Genomic DNA, 22,620 nt, shown 5'->3' with positions numbered 1-22,620 from the left:
AAGCCAAGGGTAGCAAGAGTGCTGCAAAGTCATGTTTATGTCACAGGTTAAAATTTTACAATCAAAAAGTGCCAGTTCAGCCCCAGAAAACCTGGTGGTAATGTGACAAACCTTAGTTTTTCCTTAACCTGTTTAGATCAGGGAACCCAAAAATAAATTTTTGTAATGAATATTTTAAAAATTCCAATACCAAAGATTTAGCGGGGGAGGGGGAGCGTGGGATTTTAGGTTTGGGGGAGCAGAGGGGATTGGTTTTTTTTTTGTGTTGTCTGTTTCTAATTTGGGAAGGGAGGAAGGGATGGAAAGCTACTTCTGTCCCAGAGTATTATTGGAAAATGTCATAACCTAGAAATGATGATAATTTCTTTGGTTGGTATTTTTCCTTTTTTTTTTTTTTCTGGGAATGTTGTTACTATTGCCTTGCAAAACATTTCAAAAAATACATTTTTAAAAAAGATCTTAACAATAGATGGAATGGAAGGAAATCTAAGCTCATGTAAAACTTCTTATAAAGTCTGATTGTTGATCATAGTGGTTTTTTTTTCTCTCTCTGAGCAGAGAACAATCAAATGGGCTGAAGAAATGGGGTGTTTCTCTTGCACTAATTATCCAAACAGAAATTGGTCTTAGAAAATTGAGGAGTTATAAATCAGTTATGTAGAGAGATGCCCGTGTGGAAGAGAAAATGTTTTTTGGACAAGAATAATAGATGGTGGAAAACAATGACTGACTGGGTTGTTGTCACAATGAAAATAAATGGCAATGTCCAAAAAGTGAGCTATGGGTCATGTTTCCCTAAGTCTGTGCTTCCATTGGTCTTTTTTGACTGAGAAAATGTTTGTATCAGGTTGGATTTAATTAGGAGGTTGTAGAAGTTCAGCTTAAATTTAAGTACATCTCTTGTGTACATCTTTGGCCAAATTTTTAATACATTTAGGCTTCTAAAGACTGCTTTAAAAGGAATATGCACCAGCAGGTGGAGCAAATAGATAAAAATGTTAAATATTACAGTTCTACAGCTACATTTACCATGATCAGCTTTTAAGACAAGTACAAAATTTTGGGGGGGGAGTGTCTTAGTAATTTTTGTAGAGCATCACGTATCAATTAAAAATAAAAACATTTTATCACTGTATCCTTCGTTACATAAAATCAGAGGTAACTTTGAAGCTATCTGCTTATAATTGCTATAACAGAAACCAAACGTTAAAAGGGAAAAAAGGTTCACAATATTTGTCAGCTCTATTGACACTGGGAGTTCTTTATCAGTCTTGAGTCTGAGGTGTCTTAGATGCAATGTAAGTATAATTTGAAGACCTTATGGTCTGAATGGAAAAAATATTAATAACATGCCGTTTGCCGAAATAAAAATACCCACAACATAACTCCAGTGTTTCCGCTGCCTCTCATTGACCTGCTTCTCCCTGCCTACCTCCTTTGTTTTTGCCCTGATAAATGCTCTGTTATAATTCATAGTGGAAGAAGAGAACAGCCTGCAGAAAAAAAGATTACCTGGAATGGAAGAAGTGGAATTGTTAAACAGCAGACCTCACACTTTCAGGAAATGCAAGAGACCTCATTCCTTTTAAGGTACCCTAACAACATGAACTCTTTTCTGTTGTGATAACATGACAGGGAATCTGTCTCTACCAGTTGGTTAAATCTGAGTTCATAAGTACAGACATTTATAATTGGTAAGATCATGTGTAGTATAACTACAAGGTAAAATTTAAGGTGGAGCTTGTTTTTCGAGAACTTGACACATTTGAATTTCTTTTATCTCTGGATTTTTTTTTTTTTGGTTTGTAACACTTGTTTCAGAAGTAGCTGGAGGCTCATACTGTACTAGTAACTTGCTCATAGGTGGCCATAGTTTGACCTGGTTTTTTATTTGGGAATTACTGGAAGGTGTGTACTTAATAGTTTTACTTGTCTGTCCCTCTTGAATGCTAATTGTGTCTTGTAATGAGTTCTGTATGAATAGCTTGGCAGGACTTAAGTCCATGCATTTTCATTATTTCGGGCTTTATAAATTTGCAAAATAAAAAGAACATTTTTACGTGTCTGCTTTGTGAGTGCCTAAAACTGAGGTATAACATGTTCTCCACACACCCCCTTTTAGTCTGCAAACTTTTAAATTATTGTTTTAAAAAACTTTATGAAAAAAGGACTTATGGAAGTGAGGTAGGCATAGGGAGGTGATGCTCTATAGGGCCCCAGTCCTTTATATCCTTGCTCTGCTACAGATGGCAAGTGAGCTGCTGTTACGAGTTACTGTGAAAACCATCCTTGACACATACCTCAAGTAGGGAATAACTGATGTTATTTACGTTCTCTTTTCCCAACCTGTTTGTGTTTTATTAAACATTCACTTCAGTAGACTGCTCATTGAAAGGGAAGAAATAGTGCTTGGTGTAGCAAATCCTCCACAAAGGTTATTTATCTGTAACTTTCACCTCAGTGTTGTGGCCGAGTGCAGCATGTACGGCTGATACCTTATTGTATTTTAATCCTCCGTGCATATAAAACGCTCTTTATTAAATGTGATCCACTCACAGCTGCAGTGCTCCATACCGGGCCCGGTGAGTGCCAGCCTCCTGTTTACCCGACGAGCCTCGACGAGCGCCCTGCGGGGGAGGCTGTCACGGGGAGCTTCCCAAGGGACCGCTTCCTCGAGCCCATTCGGGACTCGCCCTCCTGGGGGCAGCCCTGGGAAGCCGCGACAGCACCGAGGAGCCAGCGCCAGGCCGGGTCCCCGGCGGGTACCTGGCCGCGGCGGCAAAAAACGGGCGGGGCCGCAAAGGCTGCTGGGAGCGGTGTCTCGGGAACGCGCTGGGCACCAGCGGGTACTACAAGTACAATGATGCCCCGCGCGGGGTGTGGGGGGGTGTGTCCCGTGAGCGCCCGCGCGGGGCCGTACTACAGGTCCCACAGTGCCTCGCGCCGCCTGCTGGCCCCTCTCGGGGCGGCTGGTTCCTATTTAAATCGAGGCAGAGAGGAAAATGGCGGCGAGAGGCTGAGTGTGGGGGAGACGGGGAGAAGGAGACGTAGCTGGGCTTTGGCTCCTTTCCCAGGTGAGTGGGGTTTAGAGGGAGGGAGCAACGAGTGGAGGGAGGAGAGTTCTAGCTCTGGTTCCCCTGCTTGTGGCGGCGGGGTGGGACTGGGATGGGGGAGGGAAGGGAGCAGCTCGGGGCTGGCCCTGAGGGGCGGCTCTCTGCTCTCCCTCTCGCCCCCCTCCCCAATATGGATGTGTCTCCCTGAGGGGAGGAGGAAGGGAGCGTAGACGTGCTGAATGTGAGGAGAAATCCCAGGGCTGGGGATGCGCGGGTTCCCGGGCAGTGTGTAAATGCCTTTACCTCTTTCTAACCGTTGTAACTTTAGCGCCCGGTGTAGTTAGAAGGGGGCATTCCTAAGGCGGCGGTGGGGGACTGGTGTGGTGAGTGGAAAGCTCCGTATGGCTGTGTGATGCATATCTGAGCAGGGTGGGTTTGGGTGGAGGTTCCTCGTGTAACACAGAGAGGCTCGGGGTCGCTATGGATTTGTGTTGAGAATCGTCTGACCCTCTGTTTCTCCGCCTGAGTAGGAGGGGGGTGTGGGTGAAATACCTGGGCTAGAATGGCCCCATCTGCCATTCGTTTGGGTTTATCTGATGCTGAGGCGGTTCCAAAGACTTCGTTATCTGCATTCTCCTTCTGATCATCCTGTAGCCTCGGTAAGTTTCAGAGGTGACTTCTGCTGCCTCCTTGTTTCTGGTCATAAAGAAAGGGATGAGAAATACTGCAAATAAAAGGTTGATTTCCATGACTCTCATCCATTTCTGCCGTGTAGCTGCAATGAAACTGCTGTTGAGGGATGGAAATGAGAATTTTTTATTTTTTTTTTTCCTGAGGTCACATACTACTGTAGGTGTCAGTGATTCTGGGGTATGAATGGGGTGAATATGGGTGTGGATGTTGTCTGAGGTTGACATAATTCCCAGAGTCCTCTTTGTTTGGTTCTAAAGTTGGTTCTGTTTGTGGTTTCTGCTCCTTCTCTCAAGCACAGTTAGGTTTTCTTTTGAAAGAGAAGCTTCCCGCTTTGTCAGCCTATCTAGTGAACACAGTTTTAAATCAGTCTCTTTTATTCAGGCACTATCTTTTTCCTCTTTAACCTGTTAAGAAAAAAAAAACTGATTCTGCCTTTAATCTTTTATCTAAAAGTTAACAGAAAATATTACGTTACACTCTATCTGGAATAACAAGACAAAACTGAAGCAAATCTGTAAGTGTGAGAGACAGTACTGTAGCTATATAGTATCTATAATACAGTTAAAAAAAACACTTAAGCTTAAAATTCTGTCATCACTATTTTAAAAATAAATATTTTCTTGTGAAATATTTCCGAGTTACAACAAGCTGCTACACTTGAGACAAAGATGTATGTGTTCTAACTATAAATACAAGATAGCTTCATAGTAACAAATAGTATCCGAGTGGAAGCCCCAGAATAAGAGGAAACAGACAAAATTGTGGGTTTGCTTTTTTTTTATCTAGACTGTGCGTGCTAACATATAAAAATTGTATTTACTGTTAGCAGTTGTTGTAATGTCTTGTTTAAGTGACTGTTGTTCAGAATTTCATCCAGCTCTGTTACTACTACTACTATTTATTATTTTTTTTAATTAATACTGATGGATTTGGTGATGGATATGAAGCCAGAGATTGGGAGATAGGGGAAGTGATAGCAAACAGAATAAACGCAATATTCAGCCTCGCTTTAAGTACCTTTCCTAATGACAGTATTCTGTTTCCAGTCTGCTTTTATTTGGCATATGAGTTGTGTGGGATTTTTTTTTGTTTGTTTGTTTTTTAATGCTTTATTTGAAATCCCTGTTCATACTGGCTTTGGATTTATTAACTTGAAAGTTTGTATTGTCTGCTTATCAATTTTTTTGCATAGTATCACTGAGACAGTATAGTTGAGACAAAATGCAGAGTAGGAGGGAGGAGGAAATCTATTTTACAATAGATATTATCTTTTGATCATGGGCTTTTTTTTTTCATTAATAACGGACAAGAAATCACAGTCAAAACCTTCCAGATTCATTCTATGTTACAATTGCATAGGAAAGGGTGTTTTGCTTTTTTTTTTTCTTTTTAAAGAACTCTGAGAAGGAAAGGGTGTCTTGGTTATATTTATCTGCAGAATCAAGCCATTGGTAGCATGTAAAATGATATTGGACACTACAGTCTGACACTGGAGGTTGCTTCAACTCCTGCATTTAAATGAGCCTCCCTTGAAGAGGTGATCTTGAATGACTGTATGATACAGGGTATTCTGCATTATGTTCATGGAAGCTTTTTGATTAAGAGTATTTAGAAATATCTTAAATATTCTTATGACTTGTTTTTATACTAAAAAAAAAAATGGAGGGGAGGGGGAGAGGAGGAATAATATTCTTTATGCCAAGGATATGAGAGGGTGGTGAAGAATACCTAAACCTGAATGCTGGGGCAGTGTGCCTGTGTGCTTTTTTTTCTCTGTCTAGATCTATCGATGTTTCTAAATGTAGTGTATTAGGGAAGAGGCAATTATGAAAGAATTTAACGACTACTGATTTAAATCTGCTGTGGAATATATTTCCACTCTGATTTTATATGCTGCCTTTAGTTAAGAGAAGGTATATCAAATCCTTTTCTTACCTCATGTAAATGGAAGGTATACTTGAGGTGGACCCTATTACTATAATAATACTTTTAATTTAACGGGTGACTTTTATTTTTAGTTAACAGTTATCAATAAGCTGATATTCTTTGAAGTGGAACAAAATTAACTTGCCTCCAAACTCAGTCTCATGGGGGATTTTTTGTCTTTCATGTGCAGTGTGTGGACTTACTGTTGGTGAGGCTTTAGGATTTTAGATGTAGACACGTTTTTCTTCTGTGTTATCTAGAGCCAGTCCTATTTCTGAGATTGTACAGGTAAGAAAAAGGCAGTTGCTTAAGACAGCATGCTATTTAAATGCGAGGGAGAAGAGGGCAAGGGGGCCACCGTTGCTTTTACTGCTCATTTTGCTTATACCCTGGAAAGTCAGGCTTGTTAATGCTGATACAAGCTTAGGATATGGTGTAAGTTGCTTCTGAGGCTGTGACTGCTTTTGTAATATACTAGAATAGTGGAGGTTATAAGGTCAGCTCTACAGGTATCTATCTACCTTTAAGTATCCCCTGACTGTGTGCTGTGTATGTGTGTTGTTGGTTGTTTTTTTTTGGTTTGGTTATAGTTATGACCCTTCTCCCTCCCCCCCCCCCCCAACTTTGTCACCTTCACTGTTAAATATGAGCCTGTTCAAGTCAGGTGTAGTTAAACTGTTTGTCAAACATTCTTTGTTAGGTTATGGATCATTGTCCTATTGGAAATTTTATTTTAAAAGCTTTCTTACCATCAAGTTAAGTTCTTTTTTGAAGATTATAAACATGGGTAGTGTCATGACTTGAAGTCTAAAAGCTTCATAACTGTATTTTATAGATGAGATTGTTCTAGAAATCTGAAAACACAGTAAAAGTTATCCAGAAAATGTTGTAATTGTTAGGTCAGGGTAAGCAATTTTTCATCAAAGTTGTTACACCTGTGGCTAAACTGCATAGCATTCTGTCCTGATTTATCAGGTGCACCTGAAAATGGGGGAGGAGGCAGAAGAGGAAGGCTGCAGAACAATATAACTGTTATACTGCTGGCTATAATGACTAGCACCTGCATTAGCCTTGGCTGAGTGTGAGATTTTGTCACAAAGCCTGAACCCTTTACTGTTCCCACACTTCCATGCATGTCAAGATGTGTCAGAGCCATGGAATGAGATCATCTAGTATCACAGGTATACCCAGAAGGCCTTTTAGGGGTACATTTTCAAGGTAGGTTTATATATTTAGTTGTATGGAATATTCTGTATGTAACTTCTGAGTTATGAAATTTTTTTCCTCATTCTGTTCCCAGATGCGTGGAAGTGAGAAAATGCGTTGTCTGCTTTTTCAAAGGCAATACTGAAACAGGTTGCATGGCTAAAAATGTTATCAATATAATTTGTTTCTCTTGGGTAGTTGTAGCCTAACACTTCCCCCCTGCCCTTGGCAGTGGTAGGAGGGGAACTGCATGGAATAGGGCAGAAAGAAAAGGCAGAAGTACCTTTTATCTCCCTGGTCCAGAGACTGTAAGGGTATTTAATGTATAGATGAAACTTGCTCTTTAGGATTTGCGTTGTTTGCCTAGAATCTCCACAGGGCTACATGTGTGCTTTTTCTTGTGAGCTTTTAAGTGAGGTGGAATAGAATGAGATACCTTGTCTCTTGTGATCCTGGTAGCTTTCTCTCAGCAAACACAAATGGTAAAAAAGAAATTTTCTTGAGTATTTTATCATTAGGCCATACAAACATGTTCTTGAACAACACTACAAATGTCAAAGAATTAAGAATGGACTGTGTTCCCTTCAACAGATAGTTAGTTCTTGAATTTTACTGTAGTTAGAAATACATGCAGAGGAGCAGTTAGTGAATGCGGGGAAATGGAAGGAAAAAATGATTCATAGGGAAACCACCAAGACTAGGAAAAAGCAAGCCAAAATGTGTTGTCTAAAGACTATTTGCCAGTTGTCTTTGCTGAAGAAAACAACTGGCAGATTAGGTGTTTGCCTGCCCCTTTCTGTGTACCAGTGTAGAATAAAGCAGATCAGCCTGTGTGTTCAAAATAATTGTCAAAGACTTTGTTGAAAGCTTACCCAGTTCATTTAATGTTAAGCATTTATTTTCAATGCTAGTGTTTGACTGGGTCATGTGTGCAACAGAATTGTAATGCAGTACCTTTTTTTTTTTTTTCTTTCTAAGATAACTAGCGAAACTGTTAATTCATATATGGCACTCCTTCCAAGTGTCCTTAGAACACCCATTTATCTTTGTAGTTGATCACAAACTAGACAAGACTTCAGTGTCACCATGCTGTGTCTAGGGAAGCATGTCTCTTCCTGTTACTGAGCCAAGTAGCAGGTTTAGTTGTGATGATATCATGTGATGCTGTATTAAATTAATGTTTTCTTGGAGGTAAGAAGCGATCGATCACCTTTATATGACCGTAGATGTGCTAAATGTCCTTCCTTCTCTATACTCATTAACAGGTAATTTCGAACTTTAAAGGAAAAATATATCTTTATTACAGATCATATAGTATGCTTTTATAAACAATTTAAATAGTATCAAATGCTTGTTATCTTTACCTAATGAAGAGGCGAGTAGAAGAGCTTTAGGTGAAAGTATCTGTCATAATGCTTAATGGGAAACTTTTTAAAGTGATTATTAGTGGCTTTTCTTCACAATGAAAGCTTTACATTAAAAATGTTGGCAGTATCATAACTGTTAACTCAATGCTTTCAGGTAATGCATTATAATATTAAGTCATGAGACATCAAGCCCCTGAGGAAGAGTTGGGAGAGATTTAGAAAACAAACACTCCCCCCTGGCCTCAATTCTTAATTCTTTTAAAACCAATATGGAGGTGTAAAACTCTTGTTTTTCTAGAAACCTGAAGTTTCATAACTATTGTGACAAACTTGAGAATTACTCTCTGTGTGTGTAGTATGTATATATATGTTATTTTTTTTTAAAACGTATAGCTTGCTGATAATGTTGCCAGTCTACCAGATGGTGCAATATTGAAATCTGTTAGCATGGTAAAATCAAGCAAACTATTTCTTATCCCATGCTTTTCTGAACTGCACAAAGTGAGTAAGTAAACATATATACGTGTTCCACAAGGACAATGCAAAGCTGGCTCACTGGCACCAGTCACTGCAAAACTACTGTTGTAGTTCTGTGCTGTTTTGGAGACTCATCTTTTTATAAAAGACTTAAAAGAAGAGCATAATCTTGGGAAGAAATGTGAAAAATAGTTGAAGTGTTTCTGAGGTTTCACTATGCCAAAGAATGACTAAGCAATGGAAGCTTACAGTAGCGATGAACGGGTTGTTTTCCATTTTGCTCATCTGAAAGCCTCTGAATTTGTTTTTCTAAGTCTTAAGCAGGTCTGTTACTGCTCTGAGCTCTAGCTAGAGCACAAGATATGAAGTGTTGTAGCATAATAAGACTGCATGTCTATTTCTACCTTACATTGGATACATTACATAGCAAAGGGTGCTATATTACTATTTACTTTCTGTGTAAATCAGTGAAATGTAACTTTAAAACTCTTGTGAGGACAAAATCTCTGGTGTATAGATGGGCTGCTTTCTTGACTTGCATAAGCAATAGTTCACCTTTTTCTTTTAGACCTATTATTGTTCTTTTTAAAAGACTTTTAAGTTATTGTAGTAGTTCTAGCCTGTGTGAGTTCAATGTTTTGTTGTTAGTTCCCATTGCCCAAATATTTTTGAGCAGAGTGATTTACATATAGATAATGGTGTGAAGTCAAATCCAACTTCCAGTGCTGATTCAGCATGAAAACTTAGGTTATAAAATCACTTATGAACTGACTGCTTAAAGTTAAATCAGACAGCTTCTGATTAACTCTTATATGAACGATCCTTGAAATCATAAATCTCTTTCAAATGCTTTCTTAGCATGAATCTGAGGAAATTACTCTTCTGGGAAGTCTCTAATAAAATGCAGTTAGAAGTTCTTATATATGCACACCTAATAATATAAAATATAACAATTTGGTTGTGTTGGTCTACATAGTTTATTTTTCCTATGGTTACCGTATGTCTAAAAATAGAATGCCCTGCCTCACTGAAACATCCTGAAGTGATAGAACAGGTGATGGAGCAAGGACTGGGTTGGGTGGCTTTTGTTACTGTATCTGTTAATGGAAGGGTTAAACAGAAGGCAGAAGTAAGCAATTTACTTTCAAAAAAAAAAAAAAAGTGAAATGCTTGTTCTCCATTTTTTTGAGGAAACTTTTTATTATTCAGAACAGTCAATCAAGAGGACTGTGTTCTGTTATTTCTGTACCAGTCTGAAGAACTAAAACTTAAAGCACAAGTAGCATTCCCCTGGTTTTGCCTTGTGCACTCTAATTGTTGTTCTAACACCTCACTGATTACCCTGTGGAGTATAGTAACATCTTAACGTTTCTGGTTTTGTCAAATACCAAAGTTGTGTTTTCATCACATTCTCTGGAGGCTAGTGAGTCCCAGGAAAAGGGAAACTTCTGTGCTGTGTGCTGTTTGCAACTATATGTGTGTGAGTGGGTAGCAGCTAATGTAGTCTACTTGTATGAAGTTTTCTAAAACTTTTTTAGACAACTGTTATATGTGTAGACACACACAATCAGTATGTGGAAGTGCTGTATTGTTTCTCAGAAGCTTATGGAAGAAGTAGTAAAGGTTCAAAAAGTAATTTCTTCCTCTTATTCACAATGGTGACTTTAAAATGGTTATCTGTTCTTAGCAGCTTACATCTTAAGGAGATGATTTAAAACAAAAATTTGTAACTTGTTATTTGACAGTGACTTGGGTAGATTTTTCAGATTTCTTCCCCTTAATGACTTTTTTCCCCCCATAAAGGCTGGGCTAAAGAGGATAATGGAAATAGGGAGTTATGGCTTGTGTTGCACTTCTGTGCTCTGTCCATCTTTGCTGCCATGAACTAAAGCAGACATAACACCCTCTTTTGTTGTAGTACTCTCTTGGTTTTAGCTTCTATGGAAGACTTCTTGACGTCCAGAGTGGCAATTTCTGACTTAATGGGCAGACCTCAGCATGTGGTCAACTAAAGCACCACGCTTTAGGTAATGCTGTTAGGTGTGCATGGATATTTAATTAATTTCCCCAGTACTTATAAACTACCATTTGCTTGGCTCAGTTATAATTATAAAGTGCTCTAAGAGAGAATCCGGATGTCTTAACTACTTAAGAAGAAAGTTTAAAAATATTTGCTCTAATTCATACTTTGCTGTACTTCTCATTTAAGTGTTATTTTATAGTAGTCTTTTAAACAAGAAAATCTAAAAGAACAAATGGATTCAAGACATTTTAAAGATATCTTAATTCGGTTGTGTACCAGTTCAGTGCCATGTGCTGGCGTGTGCAATGTTCTAGCTTTGTAAATAACTTCTGTTTCCTTATTTGAAAGTTTTAGTTTCCCATTAAAATCTCTGAATGGGAAATAACATTTTTAGGCAGTAATTGATAGGCTCCCTTCTTAATCAGTATTTACAGTATTTATCTAATCATAGATAGCTGTAAAGGCAACAAAAACAAGAGTACTTTATCTGCAAATTGTTCTGTTGATTAAAATGGAACAAAACTAGCATCTCTGTTAACCTAGAGTGTCCATTTGATGCCCCCTTAAGAGGAAGGCAGTTCTTTTGATCACTGCACAGAAAACTGGAAAAAGAAAACATCTGCACTGGCTGGGGTAGTTTTTGAATACTTTTGTGTTACACTTGTGGGTTTTCTGTTGAAGCCCCTAATGTTTTGGTGGTGCATGTTTGTAGCTCATAAACAAGACTTGTAGAGGTGAGGTGTAGAACCAGGGCTAGCAAACTTGCCAGACTTGTATTGGCTGTGTTAGAGATCATAAGAACATAGCAGGGATGATGAGTGGGATCCAGTGAGATGTAAAATGAGTGGAGATTTGAGGAAACTGAAGGAGAGCCATCACTTGATAGGGACCGGATAGCTTGCATTGTCATGCACTGTATTTTCTGTTCAAATATACAGATACAAGGTAGCTTTATCCTGAACTGCTTTATCCTGAACTGCGTCATCTTCTCATACCCATCTGGCTGTAGCTGGACCTCAAATGACCTCTATCAAGAAATTAATATGTAGCTGATAATATTTCAGATTGGCCAAGCAAAGCTTTTGGTATATAAGCAAAGTTTTTTTTCCTTTCCCCTGCCTCCCCATCTTAGCACCGCTTTATGTTGATGAAACTTTTGCTTAAACTAAGGATTGCATCTAGGCAGAAGCGTAACATTGTTTGGGCTGTACATTTGAGAAAGCTTTTTAAAAATCTTTTAAAGCAGTGGAAATTTCCATGCTTCACCAAAAAAAAAAAAAAAAGTTAAGTTCTGGTCTAATAACTGCTTTGCAAGAAGAGAGAAATATGAAAAGGAACCGCAGACGTTCTGGATGTCAGCCTGTGAAATTTTCCACTATTTCCTTTAATAACATGCAGGCATGCTTATATTGCTGGAATTTCAGTTAGAAGTCTCATTCTACTGCAACTTCAAGCTACTTGGTGAGCAAACGCTCCCTGAAAATGAATTGTCAAGAAAAAAAGTTCTCATTTGTAAAAACATGCATAAACTGCTCCTGTGCTGGATATCAACTATTGATTATATTAATCTTGCCTTCAATTTCTTGTTTTACATTTTGTGTTGTTACTATTACTAGATGATAACTGTTAGGTGATAATCCATCTTTTCTTGTTTCTGATAGTAATTCTAGACTAATATTTCCAATAAGGACTGCATGTTGTTAAACTAGAAATCTTAATTTTTGTATCTTTGGTATACTAAAGGAAGAAAGACATTAGGAAACATATCCTGTTCTAATCATATTTTTTTGTAAAACAGTTAACTTTGAAACCTATTTAGTGGTTATTTATAAAATTATTGTAGCTTCAGATGCACTGGTGAAAATCAAACCGAAGGGATCTACAGGTTCAACCTCATTTGTCTACCTCGAAGCTCTTTTCTGTTTAAGTTCTTGTTTACCAAAAGACTCCCTGACCTTTCTCCAAGATCTAGAGGACTCTGTACTTTGAATGTGCCTTGTCTTTCTGTCACTACAGATATTTATTGTTGACTTATGCTCTTTTGGGTTAGGGCCTAAAGAGTCCTTTATATAATGGGTTGAGAGATTTTTTGCTTAAATGCTGGGATGGGAGCTATGGTGGTATATTACGCAAAAAGCAACAACATCAAAACAAAGTGACTTCTTTCCAGTATTGATTGAAAATGTAAAACCAGAACACTTTAGATGCATTCCCATGGAATGCTGTCTTTCCAAGGCAGTGTGCTACGCTTCCACAGCTGCTCGAGCCAAATTGCAGCAATTGTGCTTCCTTTCTGCTACCTCTCCTCCCCTTGCTCTGGGACTAGGCCCTTGCAGTCAGCAAACAGAATTAATTCAAAATTGTCCATTCCCTCCCTCCCACCAACAAAAAAAACTGAACTCCAAAACCAAACAAAATCACCCAGATAGCTTCTGGCTGTCCTCTTACTCCTAGTTGCAAAACCACCAGTACTAGTGCAAGGGAATTGGGTGGAGTGTAACTAGAGCAGCCATAGTTGTACAAAATTTAAACTGGATGGAGTTCCTGTAAAACTTTGTTCCTGAAACAAATGTGTTTATAGAAGAAAGACTCAAGTGGTACCTGGGTGTAGGAGAAATTCAGCAACCTTTGTCTGCCCTGGTGCTGTAATTAGAAAGAGTTGGTGGAGTTACTAATTATGTATTATTACTGGTAGTTCCTTACCTGTTTTATCTGTGTTGGGAAACTAATTTCACTTAAGTCAATAGGGATTAATTAGGTATGTTGAGTGCTCTTCTGAAAACTGATGTTGATAAACCTACAAACATTTAATGTGTATGTTACTAATGTAGTGCATATACATATTGCTGAACAGAATAACCTACTGAAAGGGGTAAGTACTACAATAATTCTGTTTTAGGGTAGAATTAATCTATCAAATTACTAACTTCTGTAGAGACTCAGATGATCATCAACCCCGTGCTATTGGGTCTAGGGATGAAGGATTTTTAACAGGACTATAGGATTAGAATATATTAGTTCTTGTTATTAAAAACTTTCTTATTGTATGCTATTGTAATTAGTGGTCCTTTATAGGTGGTAAGAGTCTTCATGGTTTCTAGGTTGAAGTTAAGGACTAAGAATGTAAAGATCTTTAACAGATTTTTCTAAATGAACTTGCAGAGTAGATTGATGTACTTGGCAGCATTTATAGAATCAGTGTTTAATAATCTGTAGTGTCACTTAAGTTCTAGCTTTGGTTTCCACAAAATCAAAAATCAAGGTTAAACTTTTTTTGTCTGAAGACTATAATTATTATTTTTTGAATTTAGAGTTTAAAAATATTAAATAAGTTTTATGTACAGCTGTGTTTTATTTTATACCAAGAGTGCCTTTCATGTCTAGGTAGTTTCCAACGTTAACGGGTACAGCTAGGCCAAAATAAACAACTAGGTGCAAAGCTGAAGATAAATTATTGTACTCTGATAAAAGTATGTTTACTGTAGGAAACTATTGGTAAATAGAAACATATTCAACAATTCAATGTTGAACACTTGTTTAAAAGGGTCAATGCCTGCCTGTACACAGATTGACAGGACACAGGTCAATTTAGAAAATAGCCATCTTACCTGCAACTTCACAGAAGTGATGAAAGTGGGAAGAGTGGCACATAACAGTAATTGACAGGATCATCAATCTCAAATAATACTTTTTTGAGCCAAGGTGGCAGTGTTTCCAGACCTCCTAAAGCAGCACAGCTGAACCCTTTTGATTGGTAATTGCACTATAACACACTGTTGATGAAGTAATTGATGTTTTTTGGGGTTTAGGGCCCTGTTGAAAGTGCTTAGTATTGTCTGGGAACTCTTTTTTCCTGTTGTCTGTTTACCTTTAGGTTACAGTTATGGATGCAGGAGCTCCTCAGCCAGGTTTCAGGGCAGGTACTTGACTGACTGAATTAACTATGGACGAGACTTTTTAGATTGGAGTGTCCAAAATCCTGTTTTAAAGTGTATGACTTCACTTCTAACTGGAATTAACTCTTAGCTGACACACAGATTCCTCTGGTATGAAGGTTCAACAAATGCTTTCTTTTATGATAAGGGCAAACACATCAAGTGAGCTATCAGAAGCAGAGCAGTCCAAACTCTTGTTTTTAATTAGAATGCACAAATATTTTACCTATAATAGAATCTCTTGAACATCCACAAACTATGAAACTTATCTGATTGGCCTTTTCTGATGGTTTGAGTTAAAAAAAAAAAGTCTTGAAACTGCAATTTAGTTTTAAAGTAAACTTCAATGTCTGACTGCTAGGTTGTAATTAACTGTCTTAATCTGTTCATTAATCCTTTGTCTTTAAACATAAATAGTTCTACTGAACATTTCTGTTAACTAGCACTCTTCAGTTCTGTGTGTTTCATTTTTATTGACATTTCAGTAATGACTCACCTCTTTCTTCCTCTTCCAGAGCTCACAAGAACTACTAGCATGCTGTGTAGAGAAAAACCCTTTGGGGCAACAGTATTCATTAGTGCTAAGTTGGTTTGAAAGTTTATTCAAGGTGATGAGGTTGCACAGGTGAGACAGAATATTCTGACATGCAAAAATAATACATTGTGCTCCCATTGCATTAAGTTTGACACAGCAGGGCTCCATAAAGTTTATTTGTATTACAGAATCTGAGAAAAGTTAATAAACTTCAAGAAAGTTATGTGCTATTGCAAGGTTTCTTCAGTAGTCTAATTTCCTGGATCAAGGGATGCTCTCTGGATTAATACACTGAGTAGCTTCAACTTTCAGTAGGGCATTATTGTAGGGTATGTTATTTAACTCTTGCACTGAGTGGACTTACAGCCTTAGTCATTTGGATTCATACAGGGTATCCAGTGTCTACCACTGCATAGGAGGTTTTTGAAATAATTCTAAAAAAACCCTAAAAAATCTAGTAACTTCCTCCTTAAATATTGAGACACTAATACAGCATAGATATACTTATTATGGATCTGTTGAACTAGATTGGTGGTGTCAGCTGAGGATGTACCACATTTGTGGTGGTGTTACTATGGCAACTGCCTTCTAAGAGCTGTCTCAAGGTCACTCATCAGTTGTAGCCTGGAGTGCTTGCTGCTTAAGCAAAATATCTACACCAAACAATTCAGCAAATGATCATTCCGCTTTGAGAAAGCTACAATACAGATGCAAAGCAGTATTTTATTTTTGGGTTGAGGGAAAGGAGATTCTCTTTAATTTGTCTGTATATTTACCTGTCAGATATTTGAAGACTCTTAGAATCCTTGAGGGGTGGATTTTAGTTGAAATGTAAATCATAAATAATCTAGTATCAATGACATGAGAATTGTCTTATTTAGAAGCAAAACAAAGCAAAAAATAGAACCTGTAGAAGCTGAAGAACTTGAACAGAAATTGGTGACCAAGTCTGAAGTTTATGGTGCAAAAATGACTGCCTACACTAGTGAAAAACTAGAGAAGATGGTGAAAACTTGTGCTGAATTGAGAATTCAGAGCTTCTTATACTTAAGGGCGGCTCCTATGATACATCCAGATGCATTCTTGCATCTAAATCCTTGTGAATATAGTTAGAGGATGTCAAATACACTTAGCAGCATTTTCAGTCTAATGCACAGTGATTCAGAGATAAGACTAGAGAAGGGGTTGGTCATGAAGTTGATCTTATGTTTGAGGTTACAAGAGATTCTATTATACTAAATGCATAAAATTGAATCCACTAGGCTAAAACTTTATTAGAATGACAAAGTGTTGTTCCTTGGTTTGGATGGTACCCGACTAGTAAAAAGCTACCATATTTATTGTGGCAGAGTTTTTTAATTGGTTTTCCTTTTTGGATTTAAACTTGCTTTTCCTCTTTCCTCTTACATCTCGTACTAAGAAATACTTTACGGAGCTGTCCCTAGAATAATTTCTGTTAACATGTCTGTAGCTGTGGGACAGGAGTCACTTCCTATAGCACGATCTAGATTTGGTGCCCCTCCCTGGAACTGGATTTGGAGATGTCAATTTTTAAATAAACATAACCCAGACATTGAGACCTCTAAGAGTTGGGATTGGTTGGAATTTTTATACATGTATGTTCAATAGTAGTTGTCCACAGAACCCAAGGAGCTCCATCCTTGGAGTACTACTAGTACTACACAGAAACGATAGGTGAGCTGGTACTTCTGTTTCTAGATTAACGGGATATACACTTATGGAGGGAATGAAAACATAAGAGCTAAGGATATCAGGTTAGTCATCCAGTCTCCTTCCACCCTCAGTAAAACAAGCCTAGACTGTAGTAAGAGGTGGAAAAAAGTTGTACAAACTGTTTGTATAAGAGGCTTTCATGTTAAGTGTCTGTATAATTTTCTCCAAAGCAAGCAGTCTGTTCAAATTTTAACACACATTATAGCGTGGAAATACTAGTGTATCCATTGGTATAGTGTGAGGCCATAGCAAGAGAACAAATTTCACCCGTGCCACAAAACAGAGGTTTTCATGGTGTGATACGCAAGTCATTTCCACATGATACGAGATAGTGGCATATACAAGCACTTCCGTGTCTACAGATGAACAGTCTTATACATGCCACTGAGAAATTGCACATGGGGAATTATTTACTGAGAGATAATTTGAGCCACAGGGCTGGTATCTGCATCACTAATTACTAGGGACACGTTTGCAGTTTGAGGTACAGGCTTATCGCCCCGAAGCTGTCAGTGCAATCCCCTGGCTGTACCACCACAGGATGGCTATCTTGTTGCACTGGCATGTGAGCTTGTGTTGACCTCTGTGATAAATGTATCCAGATTATAAACTAAATTCTTGCTGAATGCAACATCTTGGCTACACTGCTGGTAAAAGGTAACTTCAAAGCTACCTAAGGCATATTCATGGAAACTTCATTGAAAGAAACCATTGTAGAGCAGATATCATTATTATCTGCTTAAGAGAAAAATCAGATTTGTATTTCACTTTATGCGCACTCAAGAGGGTTTTCCAACAGGCTAGACTTGTAGGTCAGCCTTACACCTGTGTTTTTTAATGGTATTTTACAGTATATTATTCCTATTTAAGAACTGTCCAAGAGTTCGTGAGAGAAACAGTCTGATCTTCCACAGCTGTTAACAGATTTCTTGAGGATGCAGCTAGTTGATAGCTCACCTGCTTTTGTTAAAAGATAAGATCCTAGACAGTGGCAATGTTTTATTTCAAGTATACATACTGACTGTAGCCAAAATAGACTCAAGTTTAGCTACGCTAATTGCCTCAGCCAATTTAATATTTTTTTTCTTTGCAGTAGCAAGGTTGTTTCAACTTTCTAATGTAATATTTTGAACAAAAGGTTGGATACTTTCCTATAGTCATACTCACTCCCCTGAAAGTTTCTTCTATTATGAGGCCTTGCTATTTAGCAATTCCAGTCCAGTCTAGACTTGTTTTTTTCTGAAGTAATAAAAAACTTGCAAATCTTCCAGGCTTTTCTTCCTCCCCAAATAAAGTTAGCAAGGCACTTCACCACAGATTGATTCATTTAGAAAAGATTTTAATGTACTGTTATGTTAAAAACAACAAAAAAACCCACCCTGCCAACAAAAGAAACCTGTGCATGAAATGGAATGTTTCTCTTCTAGAGTTACACTGGCTCCATAGCATCAACAGTGGAAAAAAAATAAGCAACTAACAGCCCTGGAGAGACTTTAGCTACATCAGTTGAAGCTAGGATATAGCTAGGGCTATTGGTTAGTCTAAAACAAAAACAAAACCCCACCCACAGAACACCACAAAAGAATACAGCTGAAAAGTGGCTTGTTCTAACTTGCCTAGTATATTAAGGCAGCATTTTTAGCATATTCATGCTAAATTAAAGGCCTCACCTCTGAACTGGGGATTTCAGAAATCGCTCTGACTTTTCTCTGTACACTTGCATAGGAAGTCCTCGTGCATTTCAATATTACTTTCAAGAACCTGTGGGGGCATGGGGCACAATTAAGCAATTGCTTAAGTTCTAAATGTGAGATTGGCCACCATCAGTTAGTTTATAGCTGGTATTTCATAGCTGGAGGAATTTGCATTAAGATTTGTTACATAAAACAATATTGTAAACATGTTTTGCAGAACAGATGAAGCAGCTTTAATATTAAAACTGTATTAACTCTTATGAGAGGATGCACCAAGTAGACTCAGCCAAAACAGCTAGTTTTCCAGAAAAATTGTACCAGAGGCACTTTTTTTGAAGCAAGTCTGGGACAAGCCTAAGGTGTAAAGCTCTTTACCCACATTTTGAATCAACCTAAATTTCTTTGTTGGCAGCATTTTAGCCATTCTTTCCCCATTCTAAGTACAAGAAGAACTTCTTGACAAAGTCTGATAGAATGTTATCCAGTATGGCATTATCTTGAATCTGCTTCACTCCATGCACTCAACGCTTGCAGTCCTAGATGGTATCTCTGTTTGTTAAAAAGCTAGAGAAACAGAAGGATAAAGCACAGATCAAGAGTCAGATAAAACAAAGAATACTTAAGTGCTTTAACAATTTCAGATAAGCAGAAAATACAGCTTCTAGAATTAAGATGTTTTGGTTGTTTTTCATTTGGGATAATTTGTTTATCTTGGTTTTGCTGCCATATATCCAGATGTGACTAAATGGTCTCCAGGCAAAATTTTACCAAAACACTTTCCTATTGCGGTAGCTATAAAGTTATTACTGTTATCTTGGAAATGTTAAGTTCTGTATTAGTTAAAATTTACCACGACAGAGCAGAAGTTAGTTTAATGCTCTCAGAGAAAGTAAGTTATTGCTTACGTGCAGTAAAATAACACGGAGATGGCCACTAATTCACTGTTTTGCTAGCAGTCATCTGAAAGATTTCAGTATCTGCCATATGCATATAAATGTGTCATGGTCTCTGCTGGTCCTAACACTATCTCTAGGAAAAACAGGTAGTTCTTATGCTCTAAACTTCTTGAAAGAGTTCTAGCCACCAAACAAGGCTATCTATTGTGTGTTGTGGGTGCTCACATATAAAGGAGTGCTCGAAACAAGTTAGTTATCTCTTAAAGCCAAGCAAATGCCTCTGCCTCTTCCCTATTTGTTAGCATCCTTGAAATACAGAAGTATTGGGCTTGTTTTCAAATGCTTGTCTATCTTTCAGTTCACTATTATGTAAACTCTCTGCTTTTTTCCAAGTAAGTCAATCATGAGATTGTCAGGGTTGGTTTGATCTTGTGAAATGCTTTAAAAAGGATCTTCAGCAGGTATTATATCAGTGTTCTAAATTTCACTATTAAAAAGGTATGCTAAAGGAATTGTTCCATTAGTGTCAAACTATATGGATGTGAAGACTATCTTTCTCTGTGAGCTAGAGCAAAGGGGAAGTCCAGAATTTGGTTTTTTTGTGGTTTGGTTGTGGTTTTTTTTAAATTTTGGAATGAAGCTTATGCTTATGAAGTGCACAATGATTATGAAAAAATAATAGCAAGCAATTAATTGCTGCTTTCAAAAGCAATCTGTAAGCCTTGATTTGGTATACTGTGATGTTGGGATATTACATTAGTTTCTCTAAGTAACTTTAACTGAAATATTTATTGGGCTAAATATTTAATTTTTAAAATACATAAATAATTTTCTATATCAAACTAACTTCCTAGCTGCTCCTAATCCTTTCTCAAGTATTAAGTTACTGCTAATGAGAAGGGACTTGACTAAGGTTAAAAATAGATCACGTTGAACTTGACATGAACCTTAATATCTTTTCCAGCTTTTACAAGGATTGTATTGTGAATTGTGTATTGTTTAGTTGGTTTCTCACTGATTAAAAGTATTGAAATAAGCTGTCTATTGTGAAATAAAGCTGCTGTCAATGCTGTGTTTACATTTTTGATATCTTATCTAAATGTTACTTTACAAATTTGATGCAAAGTTCAAGCTTGGAGATTGTATTTTTGGGTCTTACTAAGACTTTTTTTTTTTCCTAAAGGCAAAATATATTGCTGAAGACTTAGACAACTGAAATGTGTTTATTGTCAAAGCTTAAAACAAACTTGTTTTGTTTACTTCGTCTTTGGATAAAGGCAGTGTGGCTGATCAGATAATTCACTATATAGAGTTTGTTACTACAGCCTTACAGAAGTTTCCAGTGTTCTTTGAACTTGGTTTTACATAGACGTTTCTTTATTCTGCTTATTGTAAATTCATTTATTGACTTATCTGAAAAGTTTGCTAATTACTTTACAAACATAAGACTGATCTTGATTAAAACAGTTCTGCAAAGCTTATTGCATGAAGATTTGGTAAACTTAAAGAAAACACTAATAGTTCTATTACTAATACTCTCTAATACTCCTTCTGGGAATAGATACTAATAGTGGCTTGCTTACCTCTCATATTTTATTCTTGTCCTCTAAGAATGTAGACTTGGTAACTATCTGTAATAATTGTAGTGACTGTCAGGGTGGTCACTGAAGAACAAACAATTTAAGGGAACTTTGTCTTCTGGGTGAGTGGCTGTCTGTATTCCTAGCACTTGATTTAGGAGCCTTGTCCTTATTCCAAGTGATGCTTTTGTCTTTATGCCTAGTGATGTGCTTAAAGGAGAAGCAGGACTGCCATAACCAATAGATTTTTGCCCAATTTTATTACATTTGGTAAAAAAAAAAAAATTAAAAAAAATTGGAATGAATTATTCCATGAAAATGACAGACCAGTGCTAAGGGTATTCAAACAGTTGAGTGTTGTGAGTTATCAGTGAAGAAAAATAATACAAAATTGAAAATACTGTATGATTATACAGTCACGTTATGCCTTTGTCTTGAATATAAAAAATTCTGGTCTCTGCTGTATCAAAAAGTATAATGAACTTCATCTTTTTCTGTTTTTGTTTTTTTTTTTTTTTTTTAAGGTCAAAGCTAAAGTTTTTTTTTTATGAGAAATAGAATTCGCCAGCACTTCTCAGCCATCTTTTTTTTGCTTGAGAGTATAAGGCAGAGATCTATACAAAATAACCACAAGTGTCATGGAAAATCAACAGGAAGAAAGTATTTTCCTCTTCAGTCATTTCATTTATTCTCCTCCTTATTATCAGATGGCAGAGCTAAGAATAGAAAAATGGGTACTTTCACACAGTGTAGAGCTTAGCTATGGAACCGAGTGCCACAGAGTATTTTAGCTGCATTAACTTCCATGGGTACGAAAAGAAACTTACATAGAAGAGAAATCGCGCTGCTGGGAAACTCACTGCTTTTGAACTAGGCAATTCCTGAGCTGTAGATTGTGAAGTGTGAGAGTATGCTGAAACACGTTCATATGCTTACCTTTTTTTTTTTTCTAGGCATTCCTGCTGGCTTCTGTTGGAGAGAGAACACAGTGCTAGGTAAGTCTTCTTTTTGAAGACTTAATTGTCCAGGACTACTATGATTTTTGAGAATTGATCCAGAGAAAACATTGGTATTTAGGAGCTTAGGAAAAGGGAGAAAATAATTTCAATACCTTTAGAAAAATAAAGGTATTTTCTTATGTTCTATATTAATATTGTATATAGTTTACTCTCTTCCACCTCCCGTAAACTTAAGGAAATGTGTGGTATGACCTGGCCTAGGTATCTAATGGTAACAGGCTTTTGGGGGATACTTGGGCAATTAAAGGACGCTGCTCCCAAAAGTTGTGGAATGGAGTGGCAGCATTCTTCTGTGTATATACTTGCCTTTAGTTTTTAATTATCTGTATCACTGGTACTAGAGTTTTCTTCTTTCTCAAGTAACCAATGACATGAATACTTTGCTCAGAATATTTCTTTTGAAACAATGGTGATGAAATGGGATTTCTTAGCTAAAGCTGGTTTGGGCCCAGACTGGAGATGATGCTAATCACTGGTAGGGT

General features: G+C 37.3%; 1 protein-coding gene across 8 annotated transcripts in view; it reads left to right on the top strand.

Moving 5' to 3' along the window:
- The first annotated feature begins 2,949 nt into the window (after positions 1–2,949).
- Positions 2,950–22,620, top strand: part of NCOA3 (nuclear receptor coactivator 3) — an 85,374-nt gene continuing 65,703 nt past the window's right edge. For 6 of the 8 annotated variants that reach the window (XM_063350478.1, XM_063350486.1, XM_063350485.1 and 3 more), the window contains exons 1-2: positions 2,950–3,074; positions 22,073–22,114. The gene's annotated coding sequence lies outside the window, so the exon portion shown is untranslated. Of the gene's footprint in view, positions 3,075–3,517; positions 3,713–22,072; positions 22,115–22,620 lie in introns of those variants that run through there. The other 2 variants (XM_063350479.1, XM_063350481.1) reach the window with 2 other exon arrangements.

This window comes from Chroicocephalus ridibundus, chromosome 12 (genome assembly GCF_963924245.1).
Source record: "Chroicocephalus ridibundus chromosome 12, bChrRid1.1, whole genome shotgun sequence".
Taxonomy (NCBI): Eukaryota; Metazoa; Chordata; class Aves; order Charadriiformes; family Laridae; genus Chroicocephalus; species Chroicocephalus ridibundus.
The sequence above is the reverse complement of the archived record's forward strand: the minus strand, read 5'-3'. Positions and strand labels throughout refer to the sequence as shown.